The following is a 17,168-nucleotide window of genomic DNA, read 5'->3' as shown; positions in this document are numbered from 1 at the left end:
CCATTGAACTTGAAATATGACTCAGAAGTAGCTTACCTGGGAGCCCCTGGCCCAATATCTTATTTGTAAAAACCCTAACAAATCACTTGTTCAAGACTGAACAGTACCTGGTTAACCTGATCATGTTTATCATCACACTCCCTCCTGGCTCATATCTATTGCCCTCAGTGAACAGATTGCGTGGGTGACTGCCTCCTCTTTCAATTCTCTTTCCCCTGCAGTATTTGACAGACATTAGTGCAGTTAACTTTTATGCAATCTCTTGGTAGGTAAATATCCATGTATATTGCTTTGTATCGTATGATAAGGAAACTGAGGTGCATGGTAGTCTGTTATCTAAGGTCATCAAGAATAAGAAGAAAATAAATTGGAATTGCCATCTTCAAACTAGTGTCCCTATCCATCAGATCACAGCATTTATCTTGGCAAGACACCTCTTGGCTCTCCCTTTGATGGCTGACACCAGGAACGTGATGCTCTCATAATGGCCTCCATCACTTCCTGCTTCTAAAAAGCAGTATCGGTGGCAGACTGTCTAGTCAACTTGCCCTTCTGTGAGGTTGAAAGAGATCATGTTGTTTTCTGCCAAAAAATGGACCTGTTTCTATTTCCTCCAAAGGAGATCTGGACATAGCAAAATGAGCAAGTAAAACCAGCTGTATGCATTTTTCACCTGTATTAGAATTGCTAAAGCCCAAACGCAAGAACTCATTCTGAAAGACTTTGGCGTGCCAGTTCCGAGCTTACAGAAATCTTTTTCCCTAATTACTTCAACAACCTTCTGTGTGCAATATATTGAGGAAATTTCATCTTTACATGGCAAGGAAGGCAGGTTTGTAGAGATTTGTGGGACACATTTTCAAAGAGCTTTAACAAAGAAGATTGATTCTCAGGTGTTAGATGAAGCAAATATTGAGATAAAATATATAAAGAAAATTTATGTTTAGAAAAGGAAAAATTCCAGTCCAAATGTTGACTGAGAACTCAAACATTTCATGTCTGCATCCTGAGGACAAAAAAAAAAAGAGAGAGAAAGAAAGAAAAAGAAAGAAAAAGAAAGTCCTCTTATGCTTTCTGTTCCCTTCTCTAAAGCAGGATATATTATGTATGTGCAGAGAAAAAGATACACAAGAGAATAGGGAAGATGTCGTACCCATCAGAGTAGGCTAGGTTAGAATGCCATAACGCACAACTTGCAAATCTCCATAGCTTAAAACAGCAAAGGTCTATTTCTCGCTTACTCTTCTTGTCTGTCTTTGGCAGGGACCCAGGCTGAGAGATAAGCCTCCATCTTGTACTTTGCTACTCACTGACTGCCTCAGAGACAAACTTAGAACTCTGAGATCAGGGGTTGGCCAACATTTTCTATAAAGGGCCGGACTGTAAATATTTCCAACTTCAACTTCAAGTCCATAGAGTTTCTGTCGCAATTACTCAACTCTGCTATTGCAGTGCAAGAGTGGAGTTTACAATAGTTTATACTATGTAAACAAATGAATACGGGCCATGTTTCAATAAAACTTTATTTACAGCAGCCAGTGGGCTGGATTTGGCCTATATTTTGCCACCTCTTTCAATTAACTTGTACGGCCCCCAAAAGCCACTTGTTACCTCTGCTCAGTAATTGATGATTAACTAATGATTCTACTCAACCACAAGAGGGTGGGGAAGTACAAGCCTGTCGCTTCCTGAGATAAGCCTCACCTGTTTAGGTGTTCACACACATACCCAGAAAATGATGCAGAAAGAGCTGAGCAGTTATTTCCGCAGCTGCACAGTGTTGATGAAGCTACTGCTCTTTTAGAATTTTTCTACTGCCTCAGTTTTCTCTTTAACTCAATCAAACAAACCTTCCAAGGTGGCAGTGTTCCTTTGCTGCAAGAGGCAGGAGGAGTGACCAGTCAATCCAAAAGGACACTGCTCAGCTCTGTGTTTATTCAGCCTTGGTGGCCATGTTGGGTGTGAATAGCTAGAGTTATCTATTGCATGCCATCTTCACATTTGCAACTTTGAGAGTGAATCAGGATATGCATACTAGAAGCAGATCTTGGAAAAGGATTTGGAGGTAGTAAGGGGGTGTTGTGTCAGATGACATTCCTCAACAGCGAAGTTTCTAGGGCACAAAGTTATTTTCTCGGACCAATTTTAGAGACGTTTCCTAGATGTAGCACTGTAGCCTGTACACAGGGAGCAATAATGAGGTGGGGTTTTCAGTTTATTTTACTATATATGAAGTCTCCCTTAAGCCTATTTTACCACAGAATGATGTCACTTTATGTATTTGGTTTTCTAGCAAAACCCACCCTCCAGAATCACAACCAACCCCATTTTGCCCCCATCCTGGTCTGTCATTGTTTTATAAAGTCAAATGGTTCCCTGTCTTTGGTTGACACATTTCTTTCCATTTTTAGGTCCTGCTGTAAGAGCACGGCTCAAAGAGTCCATTTAATTTTACACAGTTCAGTTCATTCACACTCCTGACTTTCTTCACAGAAATAGTTGACTAGATATAGGGAAATGCATATTTAAGTGGATTTGTCACTCAGTTAAAACAGAGACATTAGGAATTTATTGTGTAGGTAGTGTACTCTATAAATTGAAATATCTCTATTATATTGATTATAATCTATACCTTCTAAAATGTTAAGGCTCTTTCTTGCTTATTATCACACGAGCAAAACACTTCAGTGAGCCATTTTAATAATTAAATTTTAAAGAGATAAAAACAGAGAGCAGGACATAGACTCTAAGATCTGTTAGTTGGGGATAGCTCTCAGTTTTTATTCCCCCAAACAGCGAGAGTTCTTTTGAGTATGAGAAGATTCTAGAGGCAATGGTTACTTGACCATGACAAAGAGAACTACTTTCAAAAGAGGGAAAATAACCTACATCTAAAAAAATATTTTCAAGGTCCAGATGATATTTTTATTGATGATGTACTGCATCTTATAATTAATTGTAATTGACTTTGATGAAAGTGCTATTATAGTTTCTCCACACAGGTTTTAAATTTTATTTCCCAGATCAGTTGCCAATATCAAGGTATCCTAGAGAAGAGCTCTAATGTTTTTAAACAGACTATTATCCAAGTTTCTTTGTTTAGAATAATAATAACGATGACAGCAATACATAAGTCCTAGCCACTCTTTGAGCCTTTTTCCCCTTCTCCTCCAGCCTCTGGCAAGCACCATTCTGTTCTCTGCTTCTATGAGTTTGAGTCTTGTAAACACCTCGCTTAAGTATTATCATGCAGTATTTATTATTTTAAACTGACTTACTTCACATTGCATAATGTCCTCATTTATCATTTATGTTCTGAGCCCTTTAAAATACACTTAATTGTCACAGCTACCTTATGAGCTGAATACCATACCAGTTTTCTTCCCACTTTGCAAAAGTGGAAACTGAGGCACAGTGAAGATAAGTTACTTGCCTAAAATCACCCGGAGAGTAAGTATCAGAGCCAGGATTCGAACTTAGGCAGTTTGGGCCCGAGTCCATAGGAATAACCGCTGAGCTAGAATGTCTTTCTTTCGCAGCTGAAATAATGGAGTTGTTATTGAGATTCCAGTAGAGGAGCAGAAAAAGTTAAGGACTTATAAACAACCAATCCATGTAACTGAGCAACATCTATGCTTTTTTTGTGTGCTTATCTAAATTGACCACAAATTCCCCCAATATGGACAACAGCACTTAGGTGGCTGGGAGTGTGGAGATACAGGGAAAATGCTAACTCCCTTTCTTTCAGCAACTGTCTGGTGTAAGGAGTTTCCTTTCTTGAATAAAGGAAACATGAAAGAGAAGGAAGCCTTCATAAGCTTCAGTTTGCTTTCAGTGGGTAATCAGTAGGGTGGGTCATTATTGCCACCAACCTGCCCCTTCCCCAAATTGCCTTCCTTGGCCTTTCCGCCACAGGTTCCTTTGGAAACCCTTTGCCCTACCTGAGTTCCCCTACGTGATACTCTTGCTTTGCTAAGCAGATGAATATAAAATATCAGGCAAAGGTTTTGTATTCCCAGCCCAGATCTTTATCTCAGAATAAAAGAGGGAAATTTATCTCTTGTGAGTCATGGGCATTGAGGAGCTGGGAACATTTCACTGGCAGGGAGAGTTGGCACAAACAGTCCTAGTGGATTTCAAGTTTATTTGACTAATTCTTTCACCACTTGTCAAACGAAACTACTTTTGTTTAGGTAACAAAACAAGCTGTTTCCTCTGCCATTTCTCCAGTGAGTAGTATAGGCACTTGTGGTGAACACACATTACTGCTAACTGTTATGATGTTTGCTGTCAAATTCATTTATTTATACAACTGCTGTAAAAAGCCTGAGGCCCATAAGCAGCCATGAAAGATTTCAGAGTCATGGTGTGGGGTCATGAGAGGGAAAAAAAAAAGTCTCCACTGGTTATGAGAAAGGAACTGACACAGGAAATGGTCACATATGGCGCAGATTTATTGTGTCCAGGGCTTCCCATTCAAATCTCATTACAGCCACAGCTCAGAGCTGGGCATGGCACAGTCACATTCATTTTCGTTTTGGCATCCAACAGAATTACTGCTGCAGCTTCAAACTGAGGGCTGGAGAGGTGATAAGTTTATCATTCCGGGGAAAGAGCGTGCTCAGGTTGTATTTGTAAAGAAGGCTGTTGGCTGCCCCTGCCTTTAATCTAACCCATGAACATCACTGTGGTCAAAGATGGCAGGCCAGGTTTGCTGGCAAAAAGGAAATCGGAGGGTGGCGAGAAAGGGGCAGTGGGGTGGAGAGCGTTACCGAAGGAATGAAGGGGAAAGTTAAGATTGATGAAAGGGTTGAAACCATCTTGGATTTTGCAAGTTTTTATTGATTTCTTCATTGGTGGAAAAAATACACATCCTGCTTATAGATGTGTGTGTGTGTGTGTGTATCTGTGAGTGTGTATTTCTTTCTCGTATGTATTTTTTAAAATCATAGATAGTATGTCTGCATTGTAAGCATTTTCTTCACCTGTAACTTGTCTCCTTCAACACTGTTCATTATGAATGCTTGCAACACTTACAGGTGCTGTTTCAGACAAGGCGAATGTTATTAATTTGAGATGAGGATAGTGCCAAAAGAGGCCAAAGGAGAGTGCAAAGTATCTTAAAAACATACCCCCTTTTTTGATTATAGCTAATGTAGCAACTTATATTTATTAGCACATGTTTGTTCCTGACTCTGCACATACACCATGTCATTTAATCCTGTCCATCAGCTTGTGGGTTGGGTGCTTTTAGAAATGAGTTAACTGGGTCAGAAAGAGGATAAGTAACTTGCCCATGGTTTTGCAGCTAGAAAGTGCAATGCAAATCTCTCTGGCTAGAAAACCTGATCTCTTACCCGCCAAGCTGTACTTCCTGAACTTGCATTTGCTTTGACTGTTTTCAATGTAGTAGTCAAAGAATAAAAGTCATAATTGAGACCATACCCATTGGTGTTTGCAGGGCAAATCATAATACAACAAAATAACAAAAATATAAAAACATTTTCTAAGCCACTTATTTTAAGCAAAATGTAAATGACATTTCAACATAGTAAAAGAATACAAAATAGTCTGATGGAATTTGTTTGAGTAGACTTCATCGATAAAAATAGGTGTTTTTTTAATTAAAAAAAAACCAAAAAAAATAGATTGATTCAGAAGGGTCTATTTGATACATATCTGATGCTCTTCCCTCATCTTCGTTGTCATTTTCTCACTTACTTTCATCTCCTGATCATTTTTTCCCCTCAAAGTTAACACTTCTATAAAAAGGAAACAAATATTTGGAAATACCCATCAAAAGAACTTAGTAAAGACAGAAAGACCTTTCACAGAAGGCTGTACAGGCATCTTGCTTCAGGTAATTGTTGGTTTTATATAGTGTTCCATTTTTCTCAGATTATATTGGAATGTGTTCCCTTCAAAAATAGACCCAAGTTCAAGAACTTCGGTGAGATTGCTCATGAAATTGTGGCAAATCCTAGAGTGCAGAGCCCCTGAAATCCATCTGCCCATTATGTATGCCTACAGAGGTGTGTATTTCTCATCTAGCAGCTTCCAGCTCCTGTGCAGTACCTTCAGTCCTGTGCCGTTGTCTCTGCACTTGGGACTTCTCTTTTCTACCCCGTCATTACTCCGACGCATTGCAAGCCAGTGCACCACGCCAGTCACCAGCTGTAAGAGTGCTGCCTTTTTCAGCAAGAATGATCCCAGAGGAGACTATGCTCTTAAGTACCACTGGTCAATGAATTACAAAAGCCAAGCTGGCAATACCTTAATTTTGAAACTCCCAGTGCTGAACTTTGAATCCATTAATTTTTCAATTTAATGAACTTTAAATTTCCCAGATTAAATTATTTTATAATCCCATCTGTGTATGTGAGTGTATGTTTAAGCGTATCTATCTTACCTCTTTTATAATGACTGGTACTACCCTATGGTGGTCACTCAACAGAAGTTACAGACCTCTAATTCTAGACAAGTTAGCAAGCCTGTGTTTTCTGTCATCCATAGTGAATCTCTGAGGCATGAGAACATCATTCTCAAGTCACCTTACAGATAAAACACACAACCATGATTTCTGAAGTTTACCAAAAAAGTCTTAGCTAGAATTCCCCATTCTAGAAGAGTAGACAGTTTTTGTGTATTCTTTCTAGTATGACCAAAATGTTTTCTTTAATATTTCTTTCCAAGATTTCAGTTACTCTGTGTATTTAGGAACATAGCTTTGAGATTTTGGAATCTCACTCTTCATAGCCTGAGGGTTTACAACTACATCTATAAATGGGGATAAATTCAACCTGTCTACACTTTATTTGATCTGTGGCCATTTATATTTGTTAAATTAGAAATAATGAGGTGTAAATGTTGTTTGACAGAAAAGAATTGTAAATGATTTCATTTCGTGAAAATAAGAGAATGATTATATATTTTGTTTTTGTCAAAATCTCCTATACTTTACTGTACCATGAATTGGGAAATCTATCACAAAATGGCTAAAAAAAATTATTGAGGGAAATGGTGATGTTAACCTCGAGGAAAAACATCATTAATGTTGATGTATTTCGTTCAATTTTAAACATATAAATTTCTCCCTTTTGTTGAAAGGGGAAGATGGAAGGATTCTATGTGCCTTTGAGTCAAAACATTTATTTTAAAAATACTTTTTTTTTCTTTCCTTCTGACCCATTTTTCTAAATAAAAAATAGAAGTTGTTTCTTTTTTTTCCCCTTTCTTTTAATTTTTTTTTCCTAGCAAAGACGACCCCTTTGGCATATTTTCTTTTCAAATGTGAAATGAGGTGGAAAATCCTCATTTCACGACAGGAAGGACAAATATTGACACAAAGTTAATATTTGTTAGAACCCTGGAAGCAACCTGAGTCTACATACACACACTCACACACATACGTACCCTCTCCTTTTTCTCCTCCTTCACCAGGCACCTAACTCACTTCCTTTCTTGGCTTTTAGGTCTGTGGTTTCCAGTTGAGGGAAAGGTGGATGGGGCATATTGTATGTCTAGGATATTCTAGGATGTTAAAGTATACACAAAGCAAGTGTTCATGTGCACACATGCACACACGAATACAACCTGCTTAATCTAATTCCCCCCACTTAGAGAAGAGCTTCTGGACTTTATCACAGTGCTTGTCCATCTTGAATGCAATAGCATATGCCAAGCCAATACTCAATGGTCACTCAGCATTTATTAAGTCCTGTCCACTCTTGCCTGTTTGAGAGGAATGCCCTGGGGTGACTAGGCGGCTGGCCCTGACAGGCTGTGTCACTTATCTCTTCACATTGATTATGAAAGTCAGCTGTGGCCAGACCTTGCTTTTTTTCCCCTCTTCTCTCAGCCCCTCTTACAAGCACCCCTGCCTGGATTTTCATGAGGAAATAATCAGATTAGGCCTTTCACGGTGAGTTCATATGGAGTTCTCTTTCTCCAGTGTGCTACTAACTGAATAAACGTGTTTAGTGGTAAATTGTAAATGACATTATGATTACCAAAGCCAGCATGGGTTTCATTTAAAAGTGATCAGAATTGCAGACCACAAAAATTGTGACTGGCAGATAAGGCCATTTGGAGAAGTGGGAAAAGAAAAGACAGAAGCAAGCGAGAAAGAAAATCATTACTCAAAACTAAACCTTCCCCCAACTGAGAGAAGCAAGAGGGAAGGAGATCCATAGGAAGAAAAGATGAGACACTATTTCGAAGGGAAGCTAGCCTGTGTCTGTGGGCTTCTGCCAGCTGTGGCCAGGATAGTCAACGATGACGTCTGCTGGCCATGTGCACAGCCCTCTCTTAAGCAGTGTGTATCCTCTCCCACAGTCAAAAACCACGCTTATTTAGCAGCTCTGGAACCCTAATGTATTGGTTACATATGCTTTATTTTTGCCTCCCATCAAAACGAAAATACTAGAATTGATTAACTCTGGAAGATGACATAGGAAAGTGGATGGAAAGATACTAATAAACAACCCTGTCTTTTAGTCAGTGCTAAGTGCTGAAGAAATAAAAATAAAATTTCTTATTTATGAACACCAGGACTCCAAGTTTAGCTATAAAACGGAATAATCAATGTTACCTGCTGATTATCTTTAGACTGGCACCTTGTTAAATATGTGTGTTTAGACTTCTGGGATAGTATGCTAAAATATTAAAAAAGCCAAATGGCAATATAAAAAAGCAAATGGAATCTCACCAAATACATGATTTGACAAATAATGACAAAAAAGCCAAACCCTCTCCCTGAGTTGCTTTCACTAGACTTTGTAGAGAGAACTCCTGATGATCGTGGCACTTCTTAGCCAGTATTACTCGTCACATCTGACCCTACATCTAAATATAACCCAGAGTGAAATTATTTGGATTACATTGCTTTTCTCTTCCCCCTTTTCCTCATTACTATTACTAAGTAGTTGTGTGAGTCAAAATTGTGAGTCAATGTTTCTATCTATGAACTAGGGATAATTAAACTTGCCATGAGGAAGTTTTAGGTAAAGGAGGTTAGGGAAGGAGGAAGGAAGGGAGGGAGGAAGAAGGAAGGAAGGAAAGAAATAGGGAAGGAAGGGCCACCAATCTGATGGCTTGAGGGCATCTTTGTAGTGAAGTCTTTCTTTGCTCTTCTAGTCCTTATCCTGTCTGGTCCCCCTTCCAGATATCACTTCCATTAGTCTGTAGACTTGCTGTCAGATATTTCTATACCCGAAGCTCTCCTGGGCAACTGTTTTCTATTAGTTGCAACAACCATGGGATGGCCACCATCTGGCCACCTAAGACTAAGCAATAACTAGAATCCCCCATTGATAAGCTGTGAAATCCATAAGACCCCTCTGATAATGTCCAACTTCCACACCACATTAGAGAGTATAAGGGTATAGCATATTTTGCTTAGCATCCCTGTTTGCTGCGTTCACCACCACAAGTCCACCGCACACTATTGACATCTCCACAATACACATCTCTTGCCTAGTCATTCACGGACTCACCCAACCTTTAAGTCTCTTTTCCCAAATCTTGCTCCCAGTGCTGTGTGGAACTCTGAAAGTAGAATCCACAAACTGCTGTCTATTTTCATAGAGTGTTCTGGAACCTTTTTACCTCATGCTTATCTATTGTCACACCCTCAAACCTTGAGGTTCTTCCACGTTTCGATGTTCTTCGCATGCTCTATGTCATATCCCTTAAGTAAACACCCCTGCTTCTCTGAGGCTGATATCCTTTGGGCTGACTACCTGCTCTCTCTACTTGATGTGTCTTATATTGACGTAGGAGGCATTACTTTTCACTCCCTGAAAGCCACTGAAACTAGTTCATGGTTTCCTTCTCCATTCTAACTCTGCCATCACTCTTATTCAGGCAAAGAGTTCATCTGAAACCTTGACTGCTTGGAAATAAAGACTACCCAAATAAGAAGAAGCAGAGGCTATTTACCCCAAGTTCGCTATAGCAAGCGAGTTAGCGACCAGCACTTGCTCTGGCAGAGGCTCAAAGGCAGGGAAAGGGAGAAAGCTTGCTGGTGGAAAAAAGGAAAGACTTCCTGATTGGAAGCTGTTGTTGGCATGGGGAAGCTGCAGGTGGGCTCATTAGAAGTGGGGCATCCTATGTGATTGATTAGAGACACGTACTTGCCTTTCTTCCTTTGGTCCTAAGTTGGACATGGGGAAGGAAATTGGGGATGTTGACAGTTATCAATCAGGTGCTAGCTGTTGGGAGCTGGTTGTTTCAAGGGTTGTTGTTTGGTCATCCTGGACTAGCTGATGCAGATAGAAATGTGGCTTTCCTTAACTGTTTGTGCTAACATTGGACTGGTTTCTTGGCCTGGTCACTGTAGACTGTGGATCAGAGTTCTGTTTTCGTATACAGTCTGGCTATTGTCTGTGTATTTAGTCTCTTACTGCTCAAATCATCTTGAGGCTTCTCTAGGAGAATACCTGGTACAGAGAAAGTCTTCCATCAAAGTTGTTGTTATTTTTTTTTCAAGTATGCTTTTTCTCCATTCTACCTTACTGAATGTAGGCACTGCACTGAAATCGTCATCACCACCAACTTTCAAAATCACAAACCAAGTATCCTACTCGAAGACCATGACCCATGTCTTTCCAGCTCACTCAGTCAAGAGCCCTTTCCTTGTGACATTAAATCTATGGCCACATGTCCTTTTTTAAAATATACACAAGCACCCCTTGCTTCATTTCCCTCCTTATGCAGCTGAGATGTGCTATGCTTCATTACAATTGGTTCTTCGGAAATATCTTTAGTACCTGCGATCCTCTGCCCCTTCTTCTCTGTCACAGGCAAAAACCTAACCTTCAGTGAACCCAGCCACCCTTTTTTCCCCATGACATCTTACTAGGTATATCCAAGGCATTTGCTCCTCCACTCTCTGCAACCCAGGCTGACTTACTGTGAAGGTATGGAGTTGAGCTTTCAAGGGTCCTCGCTTACACAGGCCACTTCCAAGATTCCAGAAGGAATGCCAACAGTGTGTTTGCATGGCCCTATGCTTTTATAAAATTTGCAAATTTGAGATTTTTTAACCAAATTATAAGGTAACACTCTCTTCTTGTTTGAAATTCTCCTTCATCGTAAGCACTGTGAGGGTGAGTACCAATGGACGCAACATTTTTAAGATCTAGCTAAGGGGGAGTTGAACTGGACACATATTTGTTATGGGTTTAAGAGGGTATGGTTCTTGTGGTTCAAAATCACTTCTGTATAAAGGTCCTACTAGCCATTTATGTCATCTTACCTGTGCCGTGACACACAGGAACCAGACCCTAGGTCTCATGTGTTATGAATATATCCTAAGGCATGAAAAGAAAGTGAGAGATGGAGGAGAAGTAGGTTTTTGAGTTGACTTTGCCACAGAAGTTACTCTATAAAAACCTATTCAAGTATTACAGCTCATGCATGAGGAAAACTTTGTAAGAAATGTCCCATATTTGACAGTTCTGAACATTTATACATTACCAATCATGAGTTTTGAAGCGAAAAGGAACTTTTCTAAACTACCAGTGATAGAAAATAAATGTCAATCATCCAGGTTGAAGGCAAGACTGAATTACCTTTCTATCCCCCTGTAGAAAATATTATAACATTGTTTTCATATAAAAAAGCAACACAAAAGTGTGCAAGAAGAAATAGGAAAAAGTATACAGTGGTATGTTGGGTACTTAATTAATAGTATTAATTTTCCCTAGATTTTATCATGTTTATGGTATTTATGGGGTTTACATTTATTACTGTGTTGTGACTTCTTTTTCTCATTTAAAAATTTTTCTCATTTTTAATTCACTCTTTTGTATAAACATGAAAATCCAGGACAACTGAGTTCACTCCCCTTGCACAATGACAGTTTCCCACCATTTTCTCAATCTGCAAACATTCCACCCATCCTCTCTCCCTGCATCCAAGCCCCCAACACACATCCTCACCCCTGACTTCCAGTTGATAACCTTGTTTTGCTTCACATGTCCCAGCAGATGACTGCCTTCAGTCTGCCTCTCACCTCAAGCTGTGCGAACACTTTTTGTCCTTCCTGCTCCAGGAGACATGGAGTCTTTTGACCTACCATATCCCACCCGTTTTTAAAAGCTCTGGACCCTGTTCTCCCTTAGCCTCTCAAAGAGTTTAATCTGTCATTCATCCACTTCCTCCGATGCCAGTCTCTCCCTTTTTATGGATTCTCTCTTATTTGCAGAATTTCAGCTAGTGTCTAGACATAACAATCTGTCTTTTGTCTCCTAGTACATGTTATAAGGCTCTGAATTCCCATGGTTATTATCTAGCTGCTCTTCGCAATCTCATCTTGAGTGCCAGACCAAAGTACTTCAGTAAAATTAAGTATTAATTATTTTAAAAGAACCTACTTTTCAGCTCACATGGGGCACTTCTTTTGTATAGAATCCTTTTGTCAAAACTCTAAGGTAGAAATTCCAGCTAGAAGTAAGCCTATACAATCAGAGATGACTGTATAATGGTTTAGTGGAATTGTTTTGGTTTTGGTTTTGTGTGTTTTAACTTCCTTTATAAAGAAGGATTTTCTAGTTAACTACAATAACATATACACCATGTAAATAATTTCTTTTCTCAGTGGGTAAATGTTACTTGTATGCAGTTTTATCTCCTTTACAAAGTGGTGGGAACAGTCACATCCCAATCACCATTCTCAGGCTACTGTCAAAGAAACTTCAGCTTTGACTTCTGAGACATGTAGGCCAGAAAAACACTCATAAGCTGGACAGCCTGAAAATATAATTAATACATTATTTCTTACAGACTTTTTATGGTTTTATTCCTATGATGGCAAGAATTGTAGGATCTATGATTTTGGAGAAAAGGTGTTTTGTTTGTTTTATATTTTGTAAAGAAGACCTGAAACAAAGAAGTAATTTAAGTATTCTTTATACTTACATTGGGTCAAATGGGTATGTCTTCCATTTTATGGGGGTATGGGGAGGAAGGCATGGGGATAATATTTTATAATAACCAATGTTTCGTGAAACTTCTTTTTACTTAACTTAGGAGATACTAATTATTGGCTTCATGAAGGTCAGAGTGGTAAGTCTCCAAGCAAATGTCTCAGACATCAGAAAGCATGTGTTCCTTTTATAGTAAAATGTTCACACACAGAGCTTTAAAACACAAAAAAGGAATATATTAGGAATAGAAACAATGTGTGTAATGGGCATTGCATTAGTTACTCTGAATAAGGAAAAAATTAAGTTTAAATAAGCAAATAATTCCTGCATATTTGAGTAACTGTGTGCCTGGCATTTAATCTTTATCACATCATAGTGCTTAAAAATAACAAAAAGCAATTCGCTCCTAACAGTGAAAAGAGAGGTGACCTAGTAACAAAACCTTCTTCCTGTTAACAGGTTCAACATGCACAAGGCATTCAATAAATGTTTATTGAATTTCTTGTCTTGTTTCTGGGGTTCATAATCTAACTCATACAAAATTCTGACAGGTTATGAAGATTTGACAGTGACTTCTATTCTATCACCTTATTCCTGAGCTTGTCATGGGCCTGGGTCCTGGACCCTGCAGGGTGTACACATGCTTTGCAACACAGACACAAGTTGTGCTTTCTTGAACTTGCACATTCAAATTCTCTCTGACCCTTTCTTTTTTTTTTTTTTTTTTTAAGATTTTTTTTTTTTTTTNGCGCTCGATCCCAAAACACCAGGATCACGCCCTGAGCCGAAGGCAGATGCTTAACCGCTGTGCCACCCAGGCGCCCCTCTCTCTGACCCTTTCTTATACAAACCCTTCTTTTCTCCCTCATTCTATTCTTCCTCTTAAGATCCTGCCTCCAACATTGCTTGTTAGTCATATTCTGCTCCATCCATTATCACTGCGATATAAGGAAATAGGGGGGCACCTGGGTGGCTCAGTGGGTTAAGTGTCTGCCTTTGGCTCAGGGTCCTGGGATCGAGCCCTGTGTAGGGCTCCCTGCTCAGCAGGGAGCCTGCTTCTCTCCCTCTGCCCCCCGCCCCTGCTTGTGCTTTCTCTGTCAAATAAATAAATAAAATCTTTAAAAATAAATAAATAAGGGAATAGGGAGCTTTGGATCCTACAGATAGAGATGGCTTGGGGATCCAGCTTTCTTGGTGGACTAGCTTCTGGGAGTCACATATAAGATAAATGCATTGATGAAAAGAACTCTATACCCGACTACTTTGAAGGTGTGCATTCTACTAGTATAGCTCCTGTGCCATGTTACTGTAAAAGAATTTGAGTCACACTATAAATCATCCATTTTGTTATTTTAGCCTTGGAAGGCACCTGCCATCAGGAATAGAAATAAATAAAAACTCCTGTGTCTACATGTGTATTTATTTAATGAATTAGTCAAGAAAAAAATGTTTTGTCACAACAAAATCCTTTTACAGACAAATCAGTTATGTGATTCAGGAACATAAAAAAATTCATATAGATATAATCATCCATAATTTCAATCTTCTGGTTTCATGTGAAATAGATGGATTTCACCAAGTATTGAACATTATCATATATTAGAGTCAATTCAGGGAACAAATCTCATAAGTTTTTGTAGTATATTCTGTTATTGTTGTCATAAACTGGTTTAAAATGTATTCAAGCTATAGGATAATAATCTTATAACTAGATACCTGGCAAGAATAGATAAAAATTATTTTAGGGGTGCCTGGGTGGCTCAGTTGGTTAAGTGTCTGCCTTCAGCTCCGGTCGTGATTCCAGGGTCCTGGGACTGAGCCCCATGTTGGGGAGCCTGCTTCTCCCTCTTCCTCTGCAGCTCTCCCTGCTTGTGTGCTCACTCTTTCTCTCTCTCTCTGTCAAATAAATAAATAAAATCTTTCAAAAATTATTTTAAAAATAAGAGTTTTGAAAAGGACACTATACATCAATCAACTAATACATATTAAGAAGCATTTATTGTGTTTGAGGTAGGGTGTTAAGTCCTGTGGTAGTTTAAATAGGAGATATGATCCCTGGCCTTAAAAAATAACCATTTAAGGGCAACAATACCAACAAACCACATAATTTATCAAACTATATTCAGTTAGTAGCAGAATGATGAGAATCATATCAACTAAGAGAGTGAGTATTTTATTTAGAGACAGTTCCAAAAATTTAGCAGTCTGTAGAGATCACTTTAAAAGATGTTGTATCTCCTGAATCAGAAGCAGGAGAAACAAAGTCAGAAATCTATAAAACTGGATGGAATGTGAACAGTTAATCAACATGACATCAACATGGCTGGAAAAAAATGTGTTAAAAGAAAGAGAGTGAGAGGTAAAGTTTAGAAAAGGGGAAGTAGTAAGAGTCAGGGTTTTGTTTGTTTGTTTGTTTGTTTTTTTGTTTTGTTTTGTTTTGTTTTTTATGAGAGAAGACCACCTAACTATCTCATTTCAAAAGGATATATCTGTGGTAGAGACTGTTGTGTCAGAATCTTAGAGCACATGTCTTTTAAGATCATGGAATTAATTCCCTTCATACTAGTTCCATGCTTTTGAAAACAATTCTTGATTTAACATTAGTGTTTCCATATTATATGACCATAGGGAGAAAACATGTTATGTAAGAATAACCCTTCTTTTATGTTTGATAATTAAATCTCTATTTAAATTAATAACTTAATATTCAATTTAGGGATTCTATCACTTTAAGAGAGAACAATTTGAATTTCCTGTTTTATCTTGTGTCTGTTTTCTATTTGACTATTTCATCTACGTTGATGAATTTGTTAGCATGATGTTTGTTTGTAGAAGTCTCTTAACCTTTGTCTGTAGGATCTGTAGTAATAATCCTTTCATCCCCGAAACTGGCGATTTGTGCTCTTTTTATCTTGATCAGTCTAGTGAAGGGGTTAAAGAATTTGTTGATATTTTCCAAGAATCAAATTTTAGCTTTGTTCACTTTCTCTATTTTTGTTTCTTTGTTTATCTCTTTTCTATTTCATGGATTTCTGCTGTTAAATTTATTATTTCCTTTTTTTCTATTTACTCTGGATTTGCTTTGCTTGTTTTTAAATTTGTAAGGCAGAACCTTAAGCTATTACTTTTAGACAATTCTTCTTTTGTAATATAAGCACTTAAAATTATAACTTTCCTTCAAAGCACTGTTTTCACTGAATCTAACCAATTTTGACATGCTAGAATTTCATTATTATTCAGTTTGAAATATTTTATAATTTCCCTCATAATTTTGGCTATTGTTGTTATTATTGTTGAGGCACAAGTAAACCATGTGGCCTACTCCCAAAGCAACATTTTGGTAATTAAATTTATTGATGTCATAGACAGCGTTGGCACAGATTTCTAAGCATATCATATGGGAGGAAGGATACAGGAGGAGGCTAGATCATGTCCAAATGTAGTAATTTTCTTTTTTGGTTCTAATCCTGAGGCTAATTTGATGACCTTGCACTTAAAGGCAAATTAAAATATCTTGAAAACAATACAAGATACTTTCGTGAATATCAACTTTAAATCAGTGGAATTCTGTATGTTTGAAGTTAAAATATCCCTGTGGATTCAGAACAAGAACTACTTACAGTTCATAGACAGGAGGATTAGGAATGGTAGGAATAATGGATAATGCTGTTTCTTAAACTCTTGATTAGCCCCAGTCATCCTCAACTTGGGCTCTATTTAATAGCAATACTCCCCAAATTACTACTTTCTTCTTTTCTTCTTATATATATATTTTTTACTCTTCATGTTTAGAGAAAAGAGAGAATGAGAAAATTATATAGTCTGACATCCAAACTCTTTCGCAACCTTTCACAGTATACTTCTTCAATTTTAATACAACTCCATAAATTCTCCATTCCAGCCCCCGCAATCTACCTCCCTTTTCATTGACTCTAATATTATTATCTCCTTCTCCCCTATCCTTTTTCCACTATGGAGGCCTTAGTGATTATTCCTTTTCCTTAATTATTTGACTTATTCAAATCTTTTTTAACTTAGCTGTTATGTCCATTATTACCTTTAAATAATACATATTATGTAACATGTACATTTATGTTATTAATAGCTGTTATTTAATATGTGTATCCTTTCATATTTTATCCAGACTTCTTTGCATACTCAGTATCTAGCACATTTAAAAGTTCAATAAATGTTTCATAAGGTTACAGATGATAATAAGAATGATGGATTGCAAATAAT

The 17,168-nt window shown here is 38.0% G+C and overlaps 1 protein-coding gene across 1 annotated transcript in view; it reads left to right on the top strand.

Annotated features, from left to right (window-relative positions):
• The window catches only part of PKHD1 (PKHD1 ciliary IPT domain containing fibrocystin/polyductin), a 453,280-nt gene that overhangs the window by 389,042 nt on the left and 47,070 nt on the right, over positions 1-17,168 (top strand). The gene's annotated exons all lie outside the window — the stretch shown is intronic.

The sequence above is a fragment of the Ailuropoda melanoleuca genome, chromosome 19 (assembly GCF_002007445.2).
Source record: "Ailuropoda melanoleuca isolate Jingjing chromosome 19, ASM200744v2, whole genome shotgun sequence".
Classification (NCBI taxonomy): domain Eukaryota; kingdom Metazoa; phylum Chordata; class Mammalia; order Carnivora; family Ursidae; genus Ailuropoda; species Ailuropoda melanoleuca.
The sequence above is the reverse complement of the archived record's forward strand: the minus strand, read 5'-3'. Positions and strand labels throughout refer to the sequence as shown.